This window comes from Pteropus alecto, unplaced genomic scaffold (genome assembly GCF_000325575.1).
Source record: "Pteropus alecto unplaced genomic scaffold, ASM32557v1 scaffold101, whole genome shotgun sequence".
Lineage (NCBI taxonomy): Eukaryota > Metazoa > Chordata > Mammalia > Chiroptera > Pteropodidae > Pteropus > Pteropus alecto.
The window spans coordinates 5,284,316-5,309,736 of record NW_006432945.1 but is presented as its reverse complement, the minus strand read 5'-3'; the positions used below and the strand labels follow the sequence as shown (position 1 = coordinate 5,309,736).

The window sequence follows — 25,421 nt, the reverse complement described above, 5'->3', positions numbered from 1 at the left end:
AAGTTTTTTCACATCTCTGATACTTTTTCATCTTAAATTCTTATGGAAGTGTATTTGAAATATCATAAATTTAAAAATGAAGGCAGTCAAGAATAATAATATTGCTTTTTTCTTTTTTTGCAGAGCTCTAGAGACACAAAGATATCTCCTCTGAATCTCAAAATATATTTTCAAACGTGATATAATATAAACATCCTGTGTGACAAAAACTACAGTCTGATATTGAGACAGATCTGTTAATAAATAATTACCAAAAAATAGAACAGTCTACGGCCATGCTACCCTGAACAACCCCAATTCCATCTGATCTCGGAAGCTAAGCAGGGTCAGGCCTGGTTAGTACTTGGATGGGAGACCACCTAGGAAGACCATCGCTGTAGCGTAGAAAATAAAAAAATAAGGGATTGTAAGCTGACAAGGTCTTTGCAAACTGTGAGGTCAACCAAGGGTTGCCTCACCTAAAAAAAAATAGAACACATTTTACTTTTCACACTTAAATAGTTAATCTACTTTAAACTGGATTTTGCTTATGGTGAGAAATAGGATATGTTTTCTTTTCCTTCAATATGAAATATTATCCCAGAACCATTCATTAAATCACACATCCCCTCCTCACTGATCTGCAACATGAGCTTCATATATCTCACTGACATTGAGACACGGCTGTCTACTATGTCCCACTGCACTGTTTGACTCTCCTGCATTAATGCCAGGTGCTCCAAGCACAGTAAACTGCTCCAGGCAGTTTATTTATTTGGAGGAGGTAAGACATGCTCAGGCACCTGGTTCCTGTGACGTAGGAAGGGGATCATCTGAAAGGCACCCCAGAGAATGGCTCCGTTTTAGGGTTTGTGAATTCTGAAAGTGACCACATCCAACGCCAATTATAACGTGTTCTATGCGTTGTACTTTTTTCCTATTATCCCCAAACTTTCATTAAAATTGTGCTAAATGTTATAGTCTTGCCTCGTCTTTCACCCAGGGAAATAAGAGAAGGTACACAGAAGCAATGAGATGAAATAGCGCAAGGCAGGGCAGCTGTTGGGAGACGATGCTCCACAAATATGTTCATGTTTCTGCAGTCGGCGCTTTCTGAGAAGAGAGGCTAATTGAAGAGCAACCCAAAAGACAGAGGCGTCTGGAGACATGTAGAGATTTATCTCGCTGGGACCATTTGTATAGATTACACAGTGGTGAAAGAGAGATCTTTCCTTCCTCTCCTCAGAGTATTTGTTTACATTCTCTCTTTCCCCTTCCCATCCTCACCCACTTCCTTGTAAGCCAGAGGGGAGGGTGGGCAGATGTGCTAGCAACTCCTGTATAAATTCTAAGCCTCAAAATTTGGCGATTCCTTGCTTACAGTACAAACCCTGTATGTGTAGGTACATGTGGCGTTCACTGTGCCACCTCAAGGATAATTTAGGGCTTGGAACTGATGTGAGCTGGTCTATGAGAAAGGTCTGTTCCTTGATTCTGAGGTCTCATGTTTATAAAGATATACATATATAGGTGATATTGATATATAAATATAGAGATGGATGTAGATATGGGTATAAAGATAGACATTCAGAGATGTAGAAAATTATGGCAGGTTAACTTGTTAGCTTCCAAGTAAGGTAACATTTCAGACTTTTCACAGCTTCAGACTTCACAGGAGCTACAATCCAAGTAAAATTTGGAAATCATTGAAAGTGATCTTGACAGTGGCCCAAAAGCAACATGGAGACCAGAAATCTGGGGGTGGATGGTGCTAGGTCTGCAAGAGGCATCCAGGACAGATCTGTTCTCAAAGTTTCTGGTAACTCTACGGGGCAACAAAATTGGTAATAGACTGAATTTTCTGCAGTCGAGGGGATTGGGAGGTGAGGTTGGAGAGGTGGGCTACAGTGTGACCAAAATTAGCAATCTGACATTGAAGAACTTGGACTTCATTCTACAGGCGATGAATACTTTTAAGCAATGATGAGATTTGTGGGTTTTTTGTTTTGTTTTTGTTTTTTTAAGATCACTCTGACTGCAATGCCTAGCATAAATTATAAGTGACTAACAGTAGGAAGAAAAAAAAAATAGAGATGATTATACTAGTCTAAGTGACAGATGATGAAGCCTTCAACTAAGGTCTATAGATTCTGGTCCTGTCTCTCTTAAAGTGATGTTAAAATTAGATCTAGCTTCTCTGGTGATTGAAAATACATTTCTTCCTGATTCCGGAATTTGGATTATAGCAAATATGCTTCTTGTGCTCATTCAAATTGAATATATAATCAGTTTTCCACTACATCTTCTCTTGCTACACCGTACCTTATAACTAAATATTCAGCAGATTCTTGAGTCACATCTTTCCCCAAAAAGGTCTCCATACTTCTCTGCCCTCAAGATGCCATGTCTCTTTTCCACTCTTCCTTCTCTTCCTCCTCTCATTCCGTAGCCCTTATACAGAAGACAAAAGGAAAATAACAGAAATGCGTTTTCTTCCCTTTTGCCTTTTTTTCCTCCTCTTTCTTCTTCTTATCTACCTCCAACTTCTTAATTTACACCTGTCATTCCACCTCTGAAAGTTCCCATTTATAGCTGATAAATGACACTGACAATGACCCTAGCTACAACCAAGGAAAGAATATTTGGGACTTGAAATACCTCAACTCTCATGTGTCTGCAGTCCTAGTTCCTACTGCTGTTGACCTTGTAATCTTTTCCTCCATCAAGTTCTGTATAATTCGAACCTACACCTTCAGTGCATCCTGGTTCTTCATCCTCTCGGTGTCTGTTTGAGTCCCTGAGGATTCTGCATCCCTTCGTGAACTCTCCTCTTCACTGCTGATGTCCACGTTGCTTTTATCTCAGGAGGCACTCGCCCCTCAGAGAGAAGCTCTCTCATGATAATCCTGCAAAATAGGCACAGAATAGATATTATCTCTCTCTTATAGATGGAAAAATGAAGTCACAGAGACTTGAAGTGACTTACTTCAGAGTCACACAGTACATCAGTGTCAGCACTGAGACAAACAGCCTGGCTGCCTCACTCATCATGTACTGCTTTTTCTAGGACAACATCCTAACTAGTTAGAAACATTTTTCAGACAAAAGACTTCCATTCATTCTCAAGGATTTAATTAAAGCTTTCCACAATGCTCAAAGGAAAAAAAAGGAAAAGCTTAGAATAGCCTATAATGTAATTCTGATTGCCTTTCTCCTAAAAAAAAAAAAGAAAAGAAAAAATCAGGCCTCTAGCTTCGTCAAAACACTTGAGCTATATTTCAGAGAACTTGAACAGTTATCTAAAGTTCAAGAAGAAGCCTTTTAAAATTCTTTCCAACTGTCCAGACAATACAGGGTATTTAATGATTTTATTAGTATAATCAAAATAAATCAATTTCCATTCCATTATATGAAATCTAAAGAATGTTTTAATTATATTATATGATTGTACTCTTTACTCCCAGAAATATAAACACTTGAATCAATAGTTTAAATTATAAGCAAGTACTGAACTTGATGCTTTTCCCAAAGACACTAAATACTATTGAAATTCCAAGAAAAAAGCATTTTCCTTAAATCTACATTACAGGTTGCAATCTCTCACACGATCTCAATAAATAAAATTAGATGGCTTCCGTTCTGTGTCTGCCATAGGAATTTTTCAGTAAGGTTCACAAAGTAAACGTTTTAAATATTTTATATTTTATGTATTGCAATAAGAAACAGAAAAGGTTTGTAACTCTATAATATACAATTTCGATATTCAATGAATATATAAATTCTACGTTTAAAAACATTAATTGGCTCCACGTTCTTGAATACAAGAATTGTCAAATGTCTTTAGAGTATTTTTTCTTTTTTTCCCACCAGCTTTACTGAGATATAATTGACTATAACGTAGTTTAAGTTTAAGGTATAAAATCTGATGATTTGATGTCAGGAAACTGAAGGTCAGTCTGGTCTTTGGTCTGTGGTGGTTTCTATATTTATTGTTTTTCTTTCTGCTATAATTGATGCTACTATCAAGTATCTGTTGGATACTCCTTTTCACAGCAAGCTAGAGAGGTGTCCCTTCCAAAGTTTGTCTACCCAGACTACCAGCTCAGTTATAGGGATCATTCCTCCAGTATCCATGAGTCACTCCCAACAGAGGCCAGCTATCAGCCCAGCTCAATGAATCTCTCCTCTCTTCTTCCTTCCAACCATCAGCCTCTCTCCCCTCATTCTTCTCTCTTCTAGGCAACTTCACTCCATCTTTTTTTGAGCCTGACTTCCCCAAGAATGGTTATATGGTGAAGGTAATACAAAAGAGAAGAAAGCAGGTCTCTTGATCAATCATTCTCAAAGCACACTGTGCATGATGATCACTTGAAGTGTCTTTTAACATGTATGCCTTATTCAATCAGTTTTGAGTGGATCCCAGGAATTTGCAGGAAGGGCCCTAAATAAATGTAAACAGGTGGTTCCAGGGCCTGGAGAAACATTGGCCTAAGTCCTACAATACAAACTCTTGGCTGACCCTTCATGACAGATGGGAATGGAAAAACTCTTCTCAGCCTTTTATGATGAACCTACAATTAGCCTTCGATCTGGAAAATACAGGAATTGATTTCTCAAATCAGCTTACCTTGCTTCATAAGTTTTACAAATTTTTTCTAAGATATAAAAATTCTGGTGTCAGGATAGAACTCGGTCCCTTTGAAATGACAATGGCTAATAGATCGAGTCATTTAATGCACAAGAAGCAGAGAAGGTATTAACATGATGCATATGATATTAATGTGGAATATTTTACATATCTATGTGAATTACATACTCATATTTTCAGATATTGCTATTGCAAGAATTTTCACTGCCAGCTTATTTTACAAGCCTATATGTTATACATACACATCTATCCATGTCTTATAGAAAAACACAAAGCAATTTTACTTTTCTCATAGAGAAATTTTTTCTTATTTTGCTTTCACCTCACAGAATATATATCCAGTCTTATAATCATAACAATTTCTACCTAAGAAAAAGAATATGTAAAGAGTACAAAGCATAGTAATGAAGTGACATTCAAAGTGAATATTTCTTTTCTCCTTTTTCTTCCTCCCAGTAAGTACTCCAAGACATCCATTAGCTGATCTCAGGAAAAAAAAAAAAAAAATTTTTTTTGAAATATGAAAAATTGAAAGCTAGAAAATGTAAAATAATAATGATAAAAATGTAAACAGTAGCCCCTTGGTGGAAAGGTACATCCAATACTTTTATTGTTATCCTATCACCATTGTACATAAGAAATGGAGCCTCGTAGGGAGCATATGCCTATAATTCTGGTTAGATAATTTCTCTCCTTGAATACCTATCCCAAGGCTTTTTTTGTGTGTTATTGTACCATTTACAAAAAAGGGGAGAAATCGTTGTGAATTAAATGTAAAATATCACTGTATGTAAAATCACTTTTAGATTGTTTTATTCCTTTGTAGTATACTACCTTCTTGCTATTATTCACCAGACGAGAATTCGATGGATACTTGCCTTACTACATTGAGATGCCTCCCAAAACTGAGGACAGTACTTTAATTTTTTGATTACAGTGAGAAAAAATTTTCAGGACACTAAGAGGCAAAGTGTGGCCCTTTACTCCCTACTAAATGCAGTACCGCTCCTGCCCTCTGCCTTAGAATCCATAGCTGGGTGGCTCTCTGAATAGCAGGGTCAGACATAGAGGGACTGCTTCAGAAGCAACCAAGGCTGTGTGCAGTAAGCCCAGGTGACCAGTGTACAGGACAGAGGTGTACTGTTACTTTCTTCATAGAAGAAATTATGACTCTTTGAGATATTCTATGTTTAAGATGTTCGGCTGTGCTTTACCTTATTTTAAAACATTGATGAGCAGATTTTACACCTTATATTCATAAAGACATTTTTAAAAATAAGAATTATCTCCAAAGGAAGAGAACATTTGACAATGGACTATCAGATGCTATGTGGTCTCCTTTATATTCCTTCTCTAAGAACAATACATTACAGCCACCAACCATTCACTCATTAGCTTTGCAACAGAAGGAAAATAGATCTTAGCAGAGACCCAAGTAGGGGATTTGCTCAGGAATGTCTTATAACTACACTAAAATAGTGTGTGTAGAGGATTTCCTTCAGGTCACCTGCTTGTCCTAACCTGAAGTTGCTGTGACTTGCACTTGACAGCATGACCAGCCTGAACTAAATAGAGAAGACAGTACTCAGAAATTGTGTGTGTGTGAGAGAGAGAGAGAGAGACAGAGAGAAAGAGAGAGAGAGAGAGGATGGAAACTCCTTAAAACATAAAATTCATTAGCACAGAAAAGATGAGAAAAGATTGATTGAGAGATATATTTCTGAAGATGTGTGAAATCTATTTTATTACTAAAAACTTAATTTTTTTATTGCCTATTAGTTTCAGACATACTTTAGCTCCATTTCTGAATTATTTTTCTTAGCATGGCTACTAAAGGTATAGCTTTCAGAATTTCTGACTTTCCTCCTCCTTGCTCTTAGAAAGCAGTTAATGACTTGATAGCCAAGACTTAAATGCATCAAGGGAAGTAATTAATCATTTTGCAAAATGAGGTCACACTCTTTGTAATGTGAAAACTCACAGTTTATGTAACTGTTTAGCAAATCTATATTTTCTTAATACTGATATGACTAAACAGAAATGTAATTTATACTTTATTTCAGATACCTAGTCTTAAAATTATAGTTCAACTATCTTATTGAGATTAGTTAATTATTTCTGAAAACTCTAGAGAGCTATTGATGCAATCTAGAGCTAGATGATGCCTCTAAGGTGCGGGAAGCAATTCCTGCTAACAGTTCATTTTGGATCTATTAAATTTCTCTTCAGATATTAATATATATAAAATATAAACTGCTTCTGTATCTTCTTAATTTTTTCCTATTAGTAAAAAAAAAAAATTAAATTCTCTCTTCTATGTGGAGTTCATTAGTGATTTCATTGTTTGTGAGTGAGTGTGTGTGTGTGTGTGTGTAAGAAAGGGCTCGAGGGAAGCAGAAAATATATGCCTTCTATAAACTGGAGAAATGGAACAATCACTTTTGGACTATAGGCAAAAAGATGATGCTTGGGAAATAGACAATAAGACTTTTAAGCAAGTTTCGTCTTTCTGATTTTGTTCTTTTCTACTGTTCGATATAATTTTTAACAGCTTTGCTCAAGGGAAGTTTGGGAATGTGGAAAAAATCAGGCGACAGCATGTGCATATTATATAGTATTATTTCACGGTATACAAAACTGTTTTCCTCTTGTTAGACTTAAGAGCATATCAGAGTGTATACTGTTCTCTTTGAAAACTTATGTGCAGGAAAAAAGCAGTACATATCATACAAAACAGCAATTTGTAATTCACTCTACCACAGTTTTTAACTGCATCTTTGGTTTCGTTGCATCGGTAAGGGCACCGTATTGTGATGTCAATTTTTTCACCTGTGAAAAAAATTCATTTAATTCATCAACAGCATTTTATATCGTTACAAGAAAAATTCATTTGAGAATAATGACCAAAAAAACTCAAACATACAGAAAGACTGTTTTAGACATCGAATAGTTATAGCTTAATTTCCCCTTAAAATTGAATCATTTCTTATACAACTGGAGACTGATATGGTTTGATAATGTCCCTAAAATATGATTCAGAACAAATGGATTTAACATTACAGAATAATGTCATTATATTTTGGACTTTTCTACTTTCAATTTGAGGAGATGTCCTAACTGAAAGAATTTGTGATCAAGAACAAGGAAGCCTGGACTTGGGTCTGGACCCCTCCTTGTCAACTACCCATGTCAACTCCGCCAAACTATTTAACCTCTGCAAGCACAGTTTCTATATTCTACAAAATAAAAGAGTTTTAACTTATTGGGAAAACTAATTCAAGATTCTAGGTGAATGTCATAGGGTTTTTGTTTACTTCTTTTTGTTTTTTTTTATGAGAGGTTTTTATTTGCTTGTTTGTTTGTTTGTTTTTGGCTTTTTGGGTTGTTTGTTTGGTGTATCTTCCAAAGTAAATCTCATGAAACTATTCTTACTCTTCCTTTTTTGAGAGTGTGTATATGAGTGTGTTGGAAGGCAGGCTTTGGAGGTATTTAATATGTATTATCAAATTACACATTTCATTGATGAGTAATAAAATCTCAAAAATGCGTTTTTTTCTTTCTTAAACAGAGAAATACTTACCTGTTTTCTCATCCTGGACTTACTGTCAGGCTATTTTATTTCTTAGTATTATTCTCTATTCCTTTATTCACTGGTAATGTCTCATTTGAGTGTTGTTTGCTGGGTTTAGTGATTATTTTTCTTCCACCTATAAAAGTTGCAAGAGTTTTTCTTCAGAAAAAAACATTGAGAAATTGAATAGCACATTGAAGGTGTTCATGTCAATAAATCTTAACAGAGTTCTTTCAAGAATACAAGAACTTCTACTAAATGTAATCCCTGACTCGGAGTGAGTAGTCATCAAAAATTGTAAAATCAGTTAACAGCAAACTAGAAAACAAACAAAAAGAATTAAAATATATTATCTGCAAAACCATTCTACTGATTTTCTTCCTGTTTCTTTTTTTTCTCTCAATCACCAACTTTTACATAATAGTGAAGAGCCATATTCTTCCATTAACATTTATTTTAATAATTTCCAATTCACTGTACTGATTGTACTCAATAACAGTAATCATCTAGCCTTTATCTCTCATAAGTATTTATTTTTATAACAATCTATGAAGATTCCAAGGTAAGATATGAGGCCTGAATCCTACTACCCTCTTTCTTTCTTGGCTTCTAGTCTACAGAGAGAAAGGACTCAAAATTGAGATAAATGGAACAAATTATCAGCTTTTAATTAGGGCAGTGGCTACCAGGTATATTGGAGACTCTAGTACGACTGCCTCTTTCTGTTTAAGACTTAGAATTCAGTATCTACACTTCTCTGACTCGAACATTAAGTCGAAGGTGGGGAAGCCATACCTGAGATAATAAAGACCTGGTTTGCTTATTTTATGAACTGGTAATACAGAAATAGAGATTAGCAGAGAACTAAGAAAGAACTGACAAAGTCACCCTGCTATGGCCCCACCATCTGTTTAATGTGGTTGACATGAAGGTCAAATTTTCCCCTCTCCCAAACAGATATGTCGCTTCTCCTATGAGGAGAAATAACGAAGAGATAAAGAAAGAAATCTTAATCTTTCCCTCCGATCCTGCCTTCTTCCTCCAACTTTTTAGCTGCATAATGGAGTGGATTTTCTCTAATAAAAATATTTGGACAGGTAAATAATTCACACACACACATACACACATTATTATCCTTAGTTTCAAAAAGTAGTACTGACGTGTCAGGATGTGGAGGCTTGATTTGAAAGATTAACAAGTGAGTATCCATTTTATTAACCTAGCTGACATACACTGAGTTCCAAAGACACAGTTCTCAGACCTCTGGAGCACAGGTGAGCAGAAAGGGAGAGAATGATGTAAAAACAAATACTTCAAAAAAAAGATTATAGATGTTTCAATATAAGTCATTAAGCAACTAATTTTTGATTTAATTTATACTGCCTAGAATTTTTGGAGATAGATATATGCTTAAGTTATGAATGACACTATGGAAAAGGTAAATAATAGTGAGCAAGTCAAATGTACATCTAACTAAAATTTTAAAAGAAGGAGAGAAATAATAGGGCACAGGCAATATTTGAAAAAAATATCATTGCTAAAATATGGATGAAAGCCACCAATCCACAGATTGAATAATCCACTGAATTCCAGACAGGCAAAATAAAAAGAAAACCATATCCACTCACATTATATTGAAATTATGGAACACTGAAAACAAGTGGCAAAGAGTAAAAAGCAGCCAAGAAGGAAAAAACTTTAAGAAAGTGCAAATTGTACTGCCAGCTAAATCTCAAAAAAGAACAACAGAAGTCATAATATAGTGCAATGGCATTTTCAGGGTTGAGAGAAAATAATTGTCAAGCTATTATACCTCACAAAAATATCTTTCGATACCAAGAACAAAATAAAAAATATTTCCTGATAAATAAACTAATAAATTCACCTTCAGTAGAGCTTCGCCAAGAAAGTTCTATAAGGAGTTCTTCAACCAGATGGATATTCATATAAAAAAGAATGTCTGAGAAGCAAAAAAGAATAGTAGCAGGGAGAAAAACCCATTCATTTATAATAATAAAAGTTTTAATTTTCCAGGAAAATATTCCAATTCTAAATTTGTATACATAAAATAATCTGTCCTTAAACACATAGAGCAAAATTTGACAGAATTACAAAGAGATATAGGAAAATCCACAGTCAAGAGGGGAGATTTTAACATACCACTTTTCGTAACTGGTAGGTCAATAATGCTGTACCAAAGATGGTCCTAAATTACAGTATGCATGACCCTTTCCAGTGTGATCTTGTCACTTTTCCCGTGAAGTGTGAAGTTTATTTCTGCACCATTTGAATCAGGGTTTGGGTATGTAATTTGCTTTGGCCAAAGAGTCATTAGCAAATGTGAAACAAGCACTTACACACTGGGGCTCGCTCTCTTGATGGTCTTGGGAACCATACAACCACCACCAAATGAATGAGCCTGGGCTATCCTGCTGCATAAAGAAGGCTTTGGGCTCGGTTATCTCCATCACCCCTCCTAACAGCCCACCAATGCAATGACCAGCTCTATGGACGCTACAGATCACTCATGGACCACCGGCTGGCCACTAATATATGAATAAGCTTACCTGACATCCCTTTTAACAGAGATAAGCCTTTCTAACTGAATTCAGTCCAAACCGTTGACCTAAAAGGTATGAACAAATAATTATTATTTTAAAGCAGTAAGTTTTGGAGTAGTTTGTTTTGCAGTGAAAGCTAACTGATACAATTACCATTTATAGAAGCAAAGGTAAAATTAAAATAATATATTGCTTATTGATACATAATACAAAGTTGATAAAAACTATTTTGAAAAGTAAGAGGATGATTAACACAAAAGTCAAAATATTGCCCAAGATGAGGACAGAATTGGAAAAGGGCATACGGAGAATTTTAAACATATCTGTGATATTCTATTTTTTTCCTTGGGTAGTGGTACACTTATTTGGCTTTTTATTATCATCTTCTAAAAGATACAAAGATGTTTATAAACCCTATTAGAAGTATATTTCACATTTAAGAAAGGAGACATATAAATTAAAAAGAACAGCAAAATCAATACCATATATTGGGGAGAGGCCATAGGGAATAAACAGAATGGAAAGAAAAGTTCTCCATGAATGGCTGGAAATGATATTCAACATACTAGTAAAGAAATACAGCCAAAGACCTCTAACCGAGCAGAAACAGTATTTGGAAGTAAATTAAAAGAATTACCCTTGTCTCTGAAATATTTCTGAATAGCTCCACTTGGTGAATCACAGGCGTCTGAGAAAGTGATGCAGAGCAATTTAACAACTTCAAAAACTTCTGACATTACCTAAAGATTCTAGGCAGGTGAAAAACAATAAAAATAAAAATAAAATAAAATCATAAAATAAAACAAACCAGAATATTCCAGAAAATCAGACTATGAGTACCAGGAATGTTAAAATGGAAAAGGTAAAGGAACTAAAATAGAAAGACTCTGTACATTTATCTATTTTCTGTACAAGCTGGGCAAAGGAATATTTTATTAGCGTTTGGAACTTTGAGCTCAAATTTCAGTGCAGGCCTCTAATAAACTCTATTGACCCATCTGAAGAATTATTTTTACTGAGGCTTACATCAGCCTAGGAACCTGGAAGGGGAGCAGCCTTGGCCCGTCTCACACTCCTGTCACATTAGGCTGTGTGCTATGAGAGGAAGCAAGAAAACAGAGGCAGGCTTTCTACCCCTTTGGGAGCCTGTGTGATGGAGAACATGATATCGCTAAAGCAATACACAAGGGAGGATGAATGTGTCAATCATGAGATGTGGAGCTGGCGCCTCAGGGAGCCTACTGGGTAAAGCAGTCATTCATTCCTGTTTGCCCGGGAAAGTTGGATTTATACCATCGTTCAGGCATAATTATTAACAGCACTCCATCTCACTCAGAGAAGTGTCTGTTTTGACAATAAATTATATAGCCATCCTACTTATAAAGAAAGTCTTTTGAAAGGAGTTCAGAGCAATGAGGCTGAAAAGAAGAGCCTGTTTGTTTTTCCAGTCTCATCTTCGCCCATGTTTGATAAGCACCTCTCCTCCAAGACATGATAGCTATCCCCAGGCCCCCCACAGTCACTTTCCTTCCTTCCCCCACCTTTTCTCCAACAATAGATATCGCATCATCACTCTCTTCATTCCAAATAAATGGAAATCTCTTTATAGGAGTCCCCATATCTTAGGATTAAAACGGGGGTCGGGGGCAACGTGGGGAGAAATATGGGACTATAGGATAAAATAAACACTGAAAATTCCTGTTCTGAGTATGTCTCAATTTTCACTGTAGGTTTTTCTTCAGTTATAAAAAACTGCTTCAATATCAATAGATGCTATTTTCCAATGTCAGATGTTCACATTTGCCTCAGTGGAGTGTATTAAAGCACATCTTCGATCCAATGAATTACCTTTCATTCGCTCATGTTTACTTTTATTTCTCCATGTGTGCTGGAGCACTTTCAAGAGCCACAAGTTTTGCCTTCATCAGATTTTCCATGTACAAAAATTATGTATTTAATACCGAAGATGACTGACAAATTTGCTTGTCATTGTGTGGAACTGAAAATATCTAAAATGCCTTTAAGTAATCTCCTAGATCCCAACTTTTCTTCCTTAATTTCTATTCCCATGTGATGTTAGCATTCGGCTTCTAAAAGCTCATATTTGCGGTTTCTTTTCTTTTTTTTTTAAGGTGAGAACTCTACCATCTGCCTCTACGATGATCATATTTTTCTCTAAAATAAATATAGTACAGAACTCTCATTTTCTAAGTTAAAATTTCCGTCTTATTAAGATAGCTGACATTTTATCATTCAACCAGAGGCCAATTTTTTTCAGAGGGATGTTCTAGAAGAGAAACCAACATCAGGTTATGAGCTGGACATGAGCTATTGATTCATTCAACAAACATTTATGGAGTGACTACAATGAGCCAGACTAGATTATGAGCCTAGTTTTACAGCTGTCAGAGGAAGTAAAGCCAATGATAGTGGAATGTCCTCATTTTCCGTGCAACTCGCGTCTCCTCCCTAAAGGATTTCAGATTAGCAATTCAATACCCAAGGAGCAGTAGGAGATCGGAAGTCAAAATATCAATTTATCGATTGTTTAATGCCCTTTAGACAAAAGTTAACTGCTCTTTAGTTAACCTTGAGACCTGACTGTGACATTTTATTTTTCAGTCCCACTCCTATTCCTAACAGAAACTTAGGGTTCAGCATGCATTAGTTGTCTTCAGAGAAAAAGAGATGATCAGGTCACAAGAGGGGCCTTGAATCTCTTTGACCACCTAATTATAATAAACAAGAGAGAAGAAAATGAGGAACTTTCACCTATGGCCATGATTTTCCCAGAAAAGAAACAGAAACGATATACAGATACAGAGGGACATAGATGGAGATATATGGAGGTACAGATATATATAAAAGAAGCTGTGAGTGAGTGCTGGGTTTTAATGCCCTTAAAGTTAATTATATAGCAAAGTGGCTCTGACTAATGGACTTACCGATTCTTCCTCCATTTTTGAAGCAAGCTGAGACTGAATTGAAGAAGTTTCCTCCCCAGGAAGAGCCAGGCACTATGCTGGTGTTACTGATACAAAGGTCAACATCATACCCTCAAACTACTCGAGAAAATGGCAAATGAATCAACTATCGAGCTCCTTTCAAGGCTGGAACTACGTGATTCTTCTACTAAATATGTCTAATCTAATCAGTAGGTCAAGAAGTAGCTTATAAATTTTGATCCATGTAATCACAAAGCTCTAAGACAACTCTAGAAATTCAGTGAAATTAAATGTCTTGTTTAACTTGATTCTGATATTTTCAGAGTATATCCAATCTCCACAGTAAGATGGATTTGGGCTTCTAATTCATGAAAAGTAACACAAAGGAATCACAGTTTCAAAAAAAATGTGAAAACCACTTAGATTCTCATTCATTCATTCATTTATTCAATAAATACTGAATGAGCACCTAATATATGCAGGCACTGAATATGCAGCAGTGAGCACGAAAGCCAAGAACCTTTCCTCAAGGAATTTATTTTTATCATACACACAAAAAAATATGCAAAAGTCACAAAATTATTCTTTTGAAACAAGTATGGATTTCTTATAAGTTTCTTAGAAGCGAATAAATTTATGCCATAAATTAAAAAGCATGAGGGAAAAAGACTGCTTTAAAAATCAGATAAGAAACTTAAAAGCAAAAATTAAATTGTACACAGGATTATCTCATTAGCATGAATATGTGGTTTTCCTCTGCTCAAATATAGATGTCATTCACCAATCATCATACTCTTTCCACCTGAGCCCAGAGGTAATCTCAGAATCTTTTTCATAGTCCTCTAGGCCACCAATAACAAACAATGTGGCAGATACTCAGGGTGAAACCATTGTCTTCACCGATATAATAGATATAGTGAGTACCTACCAACTACTGCAAACTGCTAAAAGTTAAAAATAGGACCGGAAGACATTGACACTCTGGTTTTCCATTATCCCAACAATGCCTGATTCTTAAGAATTCCTTGATAGCTCTGATGAGGAGGGAAACATCTTTTTAATATTTATACTAAGTCAAGTTGGATTTGAAATATTCACCACTATTAATATCAGTTAAACACCAACTGGTATTTTAGAAATTGTATTTAAAAGAAGTTACTTAGAAAATATCCCACTCTAAAAAATGGATGTAGCTGTTCTGAAAACCACACTTCTTTTTCCAAGAATAAAGCAATATATAATAGATCTCTTGCTGTTAGAAGAAAATATGTCACATTATTATCACTCCACAGCAGTGATATAACAGGGTTAATTTCAAATTTTCAATTTTTTCTGAATATCTAAAATTTATTGAGCACTGATTTATACAGAATGACAATCTTTTGTTATAAATGATAACTTACATTTATATGAGGTTTTACAACTTTCAAATACATTTAAAGTTCATCTCATGTAGTGTTCACCATCACTGCACAATGATTAAATGACAAGATTCGAATTGAGATCATCTGAGTCCAGATTTGATTCACTGACCAACCATCTATTTTAAAGACATTAATGATAAAGCTTTTTCTGATCCTCCAATCAGACATGATAGTGTGTATACATATACACACATACATATACACACATATATGTATATGTACATGTATATGTATGTGTATGTGTGTATATATATATATATTTTTTTTTTAAATAGACAGCATATTTTTGGCACATGGTTAGCATTACTTGGTGTTACTTCTCTATGTTTATTCTTTGATGTTCTACAGTACTTCTGTTGTATACTTCTTTTGACCTTGGACTATAGTTTTTCATACTGCCTTATTTCCCCTACTAGATTTATAAGTATTTGAAAGCTGACGAGATCTTGTGGTTTCCTCAGCAACTGATATACTTTGATCTGATGGGTCATCGAATCCTTCTGCTTATAACTTTTCCCCAAAGATGGTCATTGGTCTAACCTGGGTCATTATTTTTGATCTTTTATTTCTCAGTCATCTAAAAGTCATAGCTAGTGGAATCCTGAGTTTATTATTTCTTACCTGCCAATTATTTCTTGAGTAAATTCCAAACCACAAAATGATCCCCTTTCCAAATCTGGGAACACTGCTCTTCCCCTTCTAAGATCAGACCCAGACTCCACAGTTGCTGTAAACATCATTCATACACTTATCCTTTATCACCACCATCCTGATGTCTAACAACATCCTTTATGCCCCTAGCAGAAAAGGGCACTCCTTCTGCAATGTACACATACAGTGATTTATAAACTAGTGTTGTTTACAGAGACCCCGATCTCAAAGTGCCAGTAGATTAGCTGCTTCTCTATATCAATCAAATAACGAGTGTTTGTGGAAAACCAACTATTTAGATCACACCATGCCAGTTACTCTAAGAACTATCTGTATGCTAGCTGAGACTGAAACAACATTTTTTATTACTTTTTAATTATTTAAGGTTGTAATCTTTTGTTTCTGGAATGAAACACTACAGTGATTTATGGTAGGGTTAACTCAAAAGTTTGATAGCAATATTATGCCATCTTCTTAAAATTCTGCTTATTTTTCTGTGGGTTGTTACTGCTACCCAACACAACAGGGAGGTCTAGAGGCATAAAATGACAGCATTCTTATCTTGGGCCACACATCCTATATTTGAAGAAGGGCAATAAACGCAACTGATATAATTACATTAATTTCAGACTGTGACCCCCCCCCACTATGGTAAGCTCTTGAAGGTCAATTACTAGGTCTTACTTACTTGTGTCTCCTGTATATTAATATTTTGTTGAATCAGAGAACAATATAAGAACATGCTGAAATAGCTGATAGAAAATAAATTCCTATAAAATATTCTAATTTCCAGAACTAGTCATATGAAACTTACCATTTTTACTTTGTCACAACATTTTGGTAATATAGATTTAGAACTCCAACATAAATAAGATTAACTTCAAAAACAACACACAAAACTTTTGATGATTTTATAGTCACTCCATATTCCTTAGAGTCATTAACATTGATTTAGGTTCAATATTTCTCATTGTTTCTCAAACTCATATTTTGTCTATTTCGGAAGGTATTTCATACATGTCTAGTCCAAAGAAATTACTTGTCTTTCTTTCACATACAAATATGGACTTTGTCCACATGGCTCTATTCTGAGTAATTTAGTAGTAGTATGTGAAATACATGAATCTTTTAGTCTCTTTTCCAACTGGAGTTCCAATTATTCCATACGCCTTAGATTAGACTGCTTTTCAAAAAAAAAAAAAGCATTATAATCAGTTCGTTTTGCAAAAATGATATTTCTTTAATAAATAGGCATCTAGATCTTCCCTGCCTCGTATATTTTCTTCAGATCAGATCCTTTAATGCTTTCTAAATGTCAAAATGGAAAATAAATAATCTGATTTCACTAAAAAGAGATTTATACATAATATTCATAATATCTTGTCTCTTCAAAAATTTTAAGACATCTTACTAAAAAAATAAAAGAGAGAGGCAGAAAATAAAAAATATAATAAAAACAGAGAAATTAGGATTGAAGAGAGTACAGGAAGCAAGTAGCCAATATAGTAAGTGAAGTCAGTTATAATTTTCCTGACAATCAAAACTAAAAAGGATACCTAATATGTCATACAACTTACGAAGTCATCAAAGAGGAGACATACAAATTCTTCAAAGTATAAATATAGTGACTGGTCTAAAAAGTATTAATTTTTCAAAGTATCGTAAAGCAGAAGTAATATCCTGCCATTGCTTTAGCCCAACTAATATTTATTAAGCATTTAATTTGTTCAAGCATTGACATTAAGCATTGTGTTGAATATCAAGATGCAAAAAACTCTAGTTCTTACCTATAAAATAAGTATAATCCACCTAGATAGATAAGACATGTGCTTATAAGGGTAACTGATAATACAAGCCCATGTATTTTAAATGTGAAATAAATTGTGCAGCCATTAAGACCTGGAGGAATTGAGAGAAAAGAGAGACTGCTGTTCTAGTCTTGAGATAACCATAAGAGAAGCAACTCTGGAGGAACGAGGCCTGGGATTTGGGCACATGGAGCAGAACGTTATTGGGAGGGCTGAGGGCAAGATGAGGTCAGAATCCAGGGAATCAGAGCAAATCAGATGACATGAACAAGTTTTAGTATCCAGAAAATGGATGAAATGTAGCTTTCAGGGATCCAAGCCAGGTGGAAAGACACGGTGGGAAGTGAAATTCAAAAATGTATTCAGACTTCAAGCCAGCTACCTAGAAACGAGTGAAGAATAAAGTTCCATCCAGAAGACTTGAAGTCCTGCCTGCTTTCAGACAGACTCCTTGGAGTGAGTGGATAAGAAGGAATAGAAATAGATGCTTCTCAGAGTGAGGCAGTAGTCTCCATGGACTGGTGCCTGCTGAGAAAATCAACTTCGAGAGTCAAGTTTTGGCAACCAGCAACCCTGAAACCAGAGTGTTCAGAAAAGCATATAGGACAACAAAGAGTCTGGACGTCATTACATGTGAGACTTACTTAAAAACTTGAGCGTGTTCATCTTACGTAAGGAGACAAAAAGAAGCATAACAGTTGTCTTCAGCCCTTTAAAGGGCTGCCATGTACATCTATAAATGTAAATAATTTTTTGATACGTTTGTGTACCATTTCTTCATGTTCAAGCATTAAATATGTAGTCTCAGTTCAAATTTTTCTTCAGTGAATAAGTGGTCTACTTTTAAAAACAAATGAGTTTTCCATCCTGAGAGCTGTCAGGAACGTTGTAGATGATCCTTTGGCAGTGATGCGGTGCCTTACGCAGAAATGCCAATTTCAGTTACCTCCAGCTCTGTCTTCTGGTGAGTCATATCGTTCCAACATTACCTGCTTCCAATCAGAGAAAACTCGCTCCCTTTCATAGGTACCTCGGTTCCCAAGGCTGATCTTTCTGTCTTGAATCCCTCCTAACTGCAGAAAACCAAGGCTAAAAGAGGTCAGTTTATTAGTATCAATTCTCTTTCCAGAAGGAAGAACCCATGAGAGAGGTGTATGGTAAGGCAAGAGCAAGGGCAGAGAGCATATCCTTGTTGAATGAGGATCTAGGCAGGACACAAACTGGTCCCCTTTTTTGAAACAGAAGGAACAGGAAACTGTTGATTAGTCAGTATTTTGTCACTCTTCAGAAAGTGGAAAAATGTATTTGAGGAAAAAGAAATTGAAAATATATGTTGAACCTTCTTTTTGCCCTCTTGTTGTTGTGGTTGATATAATAGCACTGTGTTGCAGCTCTCATAGCTGGGACCATGTGCCTCCTTGGGGCTTCTTTGTCTTTCTAAAATATACTTTTAATAAAACTATTAAATTTCTCTCTATATATTGAATATATATATTATATATATATATACACACACATATATATATATGTTGAAATAAATTTTCAACTAAGAATTCATGGCAAAGGATAACCTTACTCAGCCCTAGTACCCACTGCATTTTGTTGGAAGAATTCTATTATGAGGGATCACTAAGAATCATCAGTTCTTCCTGGTAACAATGCTCAATGGAGAAGATGTGAGTCACTCAGAGCCCCACCACTGTAACCAAGGTCTGAAACTAAAGCTAGTCTAATCCACCCTTCATGGCCCTGCTTAGAACTAAATAGAAATTATTTCAAGGGAGATGGCTTTCAGCTTCTTAGCATCAAATCTTCAATATCGACCAAAAGAAAATCTTCCTCGCATGAAGTAAAGCCAATCACAAGCTAGCAAGGTAATAAAAATGAATAAAACCAAAGCTCAAACTGTATGTCAGTAGCAAACTAGATGTCGAGGGCCACACAGGCCAGAAAAAACGTTGCATTTTCATCTCTAATGGGTAAATCAGTAAGATTGGCAAACAGAACTCACTCTGGCTAGTTTCCAAAAAGCAATTTGAGAATATCAAAATATTTGGGAGGGAGTATCAGAAAACCAGGTTTAGAGGCTCTGCCACCTGGCAATGCCACCTTCATACCATAGATCTGTCGCAGTGAAGATTCGACGACTGCTGCCACCACCAGGCTGAGACCCCACGGCCTGCACCACTGATGGTATAACTGGACCTCTTCCTGCTGCCTCTGCAGAATGGCCTCCTCTGCTTCCACCCGCAACAGGCTGGATGCCCCACACACCTTCTTCTTCATGCCATTAGTTCCTGAATTATAGCCTTTTTGAGGAAGCCTCATCGGTAGAGGCTGGGTCACACACCTAGGCCTCACCCACAAGGCAAAATGGGAAGACCAGTGTCTGACTTCAACCCTGGAGACACAGACTCATCAAAATTGGGGAATTTCCCAAATTTCAAAAGGTTACAGGAGGCCACAGAGTTTCAAATGTGCATCTTATCAGGGAATGAGCTGCAGCTCCCCACGACCAGCACGGTACTGCCTGACACCTGTTATGGGATCGTGGAGACAGGTTCCCCCTTGGTCAGACCAAGCTCCTCTAAATAACGATGCATGGTGTACCACATTTTAAAAAATTGCAACTAACATGAGGCAATAGTGAGTAAACAGAGAAGTTCTTGTCCAGTGTCAAATTATTAGCCTCTTGCTGTAGAAAACATCTGATCAATAGCTTAAGCTTAGGCACAAGTTTGGAACAAAGCTTACCTAATTCTGCAGAAATAAGTAGATAAGCATATTATTATATTATATAAGCTTTATTATATTTTAATATAATAAAGATGCAATTTAACCCAAGTTAAGGCAAACTTGTAGTACAATAATTTTCCCTCATTTCCACATCAAGTCACATCCTTTGGAAATGTGAAAAAATGAAATCCTAAAAGCTTCCAGAAAGGAAAAAATAAATCACAGGCAAAGGATCAGGAAAAAAAAAAAAAAATGACATTGAACCAGTCGTCAACAGAAATTAAATGGAGAGCAGTAGCAAAGGACAGATAGTGGAGGAGGGTGGAATGCAAAGGCCCACAGATTTGTAGCACTAATAACAATGCTATCCACCCACAGAGAGTCTGAGGAAGGCTCAGGACTCACAAGCAACACATGCGACAAAAGGCAGATGTGAACTAAAGCGGTGAAAACTTCAGAGAATGGATGAAGATTGTATAAGGAACAGTTAGGCTGTTCCCAACCCACCATTAAAAGAAAAAGAATGATCAGAAAAGAAAGAGGCATTCTTGGAGATTAAAAGTACCACGGCTAAAATAAATAACTAAATAGCATAGTTCGAAGATAAAGCTGATCAATCTCATAGAATAGGGTAGGAGGACTAAACGTTGGACAAATGCAGAAGAGATAAGGGAATGAGAAGACACATTCGAGGGGTCCAGCATTCTACTAAGGCAAGTTCAAGAGAGGAAACAATAAAAGAGTGGGGAGGAAATTATCAAAGAAAGAATACCAGAAATTTTCAATTAATTGAATACAGAAGTCTCCAGATTGAAAGGACCCACCAGAGAGGAAAAAATAAATCACAGGCAAAGGATCAGAGAAAAAAATATGACATTGAACCAGTCGTCAAAACATTTGAAGTTAGGAAGCAATGGAATGAATTCTTCAAATATCTGAAGGAAAATCATAGTAAAGCCTAAATTCTACCCTAAATCAAAATATATATTAGATGTGACTACAGAATAAACACATTTTCACATATGTGATGTCTCATTAATTTAATTTACCATGTGCTTTCTCAAAAACCACCGAAGGCTGGGTTTTTACTGAAATAAGCAAGAAAAAAAAATCAAGAAAGAAAAAGATATAGGATAAGAGAAGCAAAGAATCCAACAAAGACACTCAAAGATGGATCCCAGTGTGAATCCCAGGGCACCAACTACGAAGCAGACTGGAGGATGCGACCCCGAAAAAACCTCCACAGAGGCATCTTCATGCAAAAATCAAGAATCTGATCGATGACTCATTCATTTCAAATATGAAAAATTGTATCTGGACAGCATGGCAGGTTATAAAAATACTTAGCAATAAGTACAAAGAAAACTCAAACGAATGAAGAAATGAGGTATGAGGTAATAATTAACTACTGGAAAAATGTTTATTCCAGAAAATAAATAAAATTAATTTTATATAGTTATAAAAATGTAAGCCCTAAACTTTGATTAGCTTAAGTTGTGATATAACTATATTGGAAAGACGGGATATGAGGACTCAGAATGTATGTAGAAAGTGGGGAGGCTGGGCAGCAAGTCTGCATAAGAGAGCTAAATCCTAATCTCCCTTAGTCAAAAGTTATAAAAACAATGTCTAAAAAAGGCAAATCAAGTGACAGTATAAATGATACTTAGAAATATCAAGATAAATACAAAAGAAAGTTACTAAAAGATTACAGAGAATTTACCTTTGAAGAGTACACCAGAGGTAGGAAACTAAAGAGAAGGATTGCTATTTTTTATAAGCCTTTTTAGCACTCTGACAATATTTGATGCTTTCTTGTATTTCTTAGACTAAAACTGAAATTAATTTGAGAAGATATTTCCAGAGCTGAAGCGACCACAGCTTTGCAACTCCGAGCTACAAGAAAAGCATCTTAAAGGGCAACAAGCCACTTCACAAAATACTAGTAGGTTCAAATTTGAACTTATTCTCCCCTGGGTCAAATTTCTATTTCCAGCCTAGTCCCACCTCTGTCCTTGGTATTCCTTTTGGAACCACATGTGACTTGGCCTCATGTGGTCTCCCTTCACAGACCCCGCTGCTTGTCTGAGCTCTCATACTGAGCTATAGATTGAACCTGATGTACTGTCACATGCTCCCTCCATCACGGTCTGTGGTTTTCAACATCACTAGGGGACACTGACTGCTTAGGAAGGCGACTTTGTAAAGACATGAGTCAGATCCATGTGGCGAATAAGGACAGATAGCCTAAGACTGGAAAGGGGGAGATGGTATTCTCAGAGGTCCAGCCAAAATGCCCAGCAGCATACTTCTTGATTAAAGCTTTTTAGGAATCACTAAAATTTTATGCTAACTTCTTCTCCATCATGGCTTAAAGTCTCCTCCTGGGGTCTTAAATAAGTATCTGGTCCCAGTCTACCTATCTCAATAAATCTCCAGTGGCATTAAATTATATGCAAGGAAGATTATTCTCATCTATTCAATAGAAAGCAATTTTTATTTATCTTATTTTTAGAAATTTTTGTCTATTTTATTCAAATTAAAGTCAGAAGGTTAGGTGTTTTTTTTTTTAATTTGTTTGTTAATAAACTTAATATCATGCAAATAGAGAAATATTGCCTAGCAGTATTCCTTCCAAGACCTGCTGGAGACAGGAGCAGTAGCTGATGTGAGGGTGGCTATGATCCACTGCAAGACATCAAGAAGGGCTGACTTCAGAGCCTGGGAAAGGACCCAGCTCTTGGTGGGCGAGGCCCTTACACCACATGAATAGGAAAGCACCAGTCTTCCTCTGATAAGCTCGAGGCAGGGATAACATGACAATATTACATGGCATATAATATGACATTATCTCTAGTCTTATCTACTAGCTCAGCATTTGTTTGTGGAAGGAATACAAAGTCCGCCCCTGGCACGAGCAGCGGTCTGGAGTCCAAATACCCACTTACAGTCATATGATGGTATATCAAGTCAGTGGCAGAATTTCTCATCGTTAGAGAAGCATCCTTCTCCCTCATTTTTCCTGCCCCATCCTCATCCAGAGATCTAGGTCGTGCAGTTGACCCAATTGATTGTTTTAAGCTCTGGCCCATAACTGGTTTCCAAGGAGCTTTGTTGGGGCGCAACCCCAATATGAGAGTCATATGTTTTGGGCATCAGTCTTAGAAGTATTAACCTGTACTTCTCATTTACTACATCGATTTATTCATTCCATAAATGTTTATGTGCTTTAAATGTGAACAAAGAGATGAAAACCACATACACCGCCTTCAATGAGTTCTCAGTCTAGAGAGGGAGACAGACTTCAAAAATAGGGTACACGTGTTCTAATAAACCAGTATATGGGGTAATTAGAGTCAGAGGACGGGCAAAGGATCTGGGTTGAATGGGGTCAGAGAAGACTTCCTGAACCACTGAAGTGCCCAAAACTATTATTCTAAATTATTCTAGAGAGAAGGGACGAAATGTGAAAAGGCAAAAAAAAGAGGTCATGGCCAGTTTGAAGATCCGAGAGTAATTTGGGTTGTAGAGCATGTGGCACACCACTGGGAGATAAAAAATTCGGAGCATGAAAAGCTTTTGTACGCCATGCTAAGAATTTGGGTTTTACCCTATTGGGGATGGGGAGTCGTTAAAAAAAAATCAGACTGTGTCACAGGAAGATTACTGTAGCATCGGTGTGAAAGGTAAACTTTATTTAGTGAGGGATAAAAGAAGAGACTGAGGTTGCAAGCAAGGACCCGAATTAAGAGGTAATACGGAAGACAAAGAACAAGTCCTAAGACAGTGACCATGTGGGGCGCGATAACAGAGACCTCAATTTATATCAGGGTAAGACCATTTCACACACACACACACACACACACACACACACACACACACACACACCGCTGGGGAAGCCATTACACTCTCCGGACGGTTCTCAAAAACTTTCCAACTGGTTTCCCCATTGTCCCCCCGCTGGGGAAGCCATTACATTCTCCGGACGGTTCTCACAAAAACTTTCCAACTGGTTTCCCCATTTTCTTCACTTCTCCCTTCAGACCCTTCTCACTCAGCAACTGGACTGATTCTGTTAAAATTCTGATCTGATTACATAACTCTCCTTCAAAGGCCTCCAATCCTACTGTAAACACAAACCAAAGTTCTTTCAATGGCTCACAAGGCCACAAAGCCTTGTCCCTTGTCACCTCTCTGACGGCTTCTCGTACTACTCATCCCCAAGCACACCAGGCACACTGTTGACTGACAGATTTCTCTCTTGTTGCTCCCTTTTTCTGGAACTTACTTTCCCAAAATATTTCTTCCTTCACCTCCTTCAAATCTTTACTCAAATGCAATGCACTTTGTAGAAAAATCCAACCCCTGACATGTCCTAGTCCCTTTCCCTGTTTAATTTTATTTATGGCTATTATCTACTAATATGTTATATAACATTTCATGTATTTCTTTGTTTCTCATCTGTACCCTACCCCTCAATCCTAGGTTGTAAGTTCCACGTGGGTAGGGATTTTTATCTGGTTTTTGTCACTGCTGTGTCTCCAGTGCCTGGAATGGTGCCCGGTACATAGTAGGTGCTCAGTAGATATTTATTAAATGAATACACCTCAAGGAAGTAAGATCGACAGGACTTGCTCGTTGATTAAATGTAAGGATTAGAAAAAGAGAAGAGCCTAGCCTACCTTAAAGGTTTCCAGTTTGTAAGACTAGGAAGAGGGACCATTCAGTAAGGGAGGAACCAGAGGGAAATGTAATTAGTTCTATCTTTGACAGACTGACTTGAAGCTACAAGTGTACCATTTTGTGCCAGTTATCAACGTTTTGTCTCTAAGCCCCCAAAGCCTTCCTTCTTTACTGTGGGTACTAGAGCCAGACCCTGTAGACATGTCTCCTTTGCCAGCTGACTCAAGGTTAGGCTTTGTTGACAGATGGCACAGGAGCGAGTCTGTGAGGCCACAGCAGCAGGAAGCGAATCAGCCCTGAGAAGGGCCGGGGGCACTCACCTCAGAACCCTCTCGGAACAGCTCCAGCACCGTGCCCTCTGGCAAGGTTTTCCACTCCTGCGGTTCCTCTTCCTCTGCAGCCATGATCTCTGAAG

General features: G+C 36.7%; 1 long non-coding RNA gene and 1 pseudogene across 1 annotated transcript; one reads left to right on the top strand and one right to left on the bottom strand.

Moving 5' to 3' along the window:
- The first annotated feature begins 265 nt into the window (after positions 1-265).
- On the top strand, positions 266-383 carry LOC112476505 (annotated as a pseudogene).
- Positions 384-2,300: 1,917 nt separating this feature from the next.
- Positions 2,301-8,336, bottom strand: LOC112476424. Its single transcript, XR_003045060.1, has 3 exons — positions 8,208-8,336; positions 2,638-2,885; positions 2,301-2,430 (listed from the first exon to the last, which is right to left on the bottom strand). It is a non-coding gene; the product is annotated as an uncharacterized LOC112476424 (long non-coding RNA).
- Positions 8,337-25,421: the final 17,085 nt, after the last annotated feature.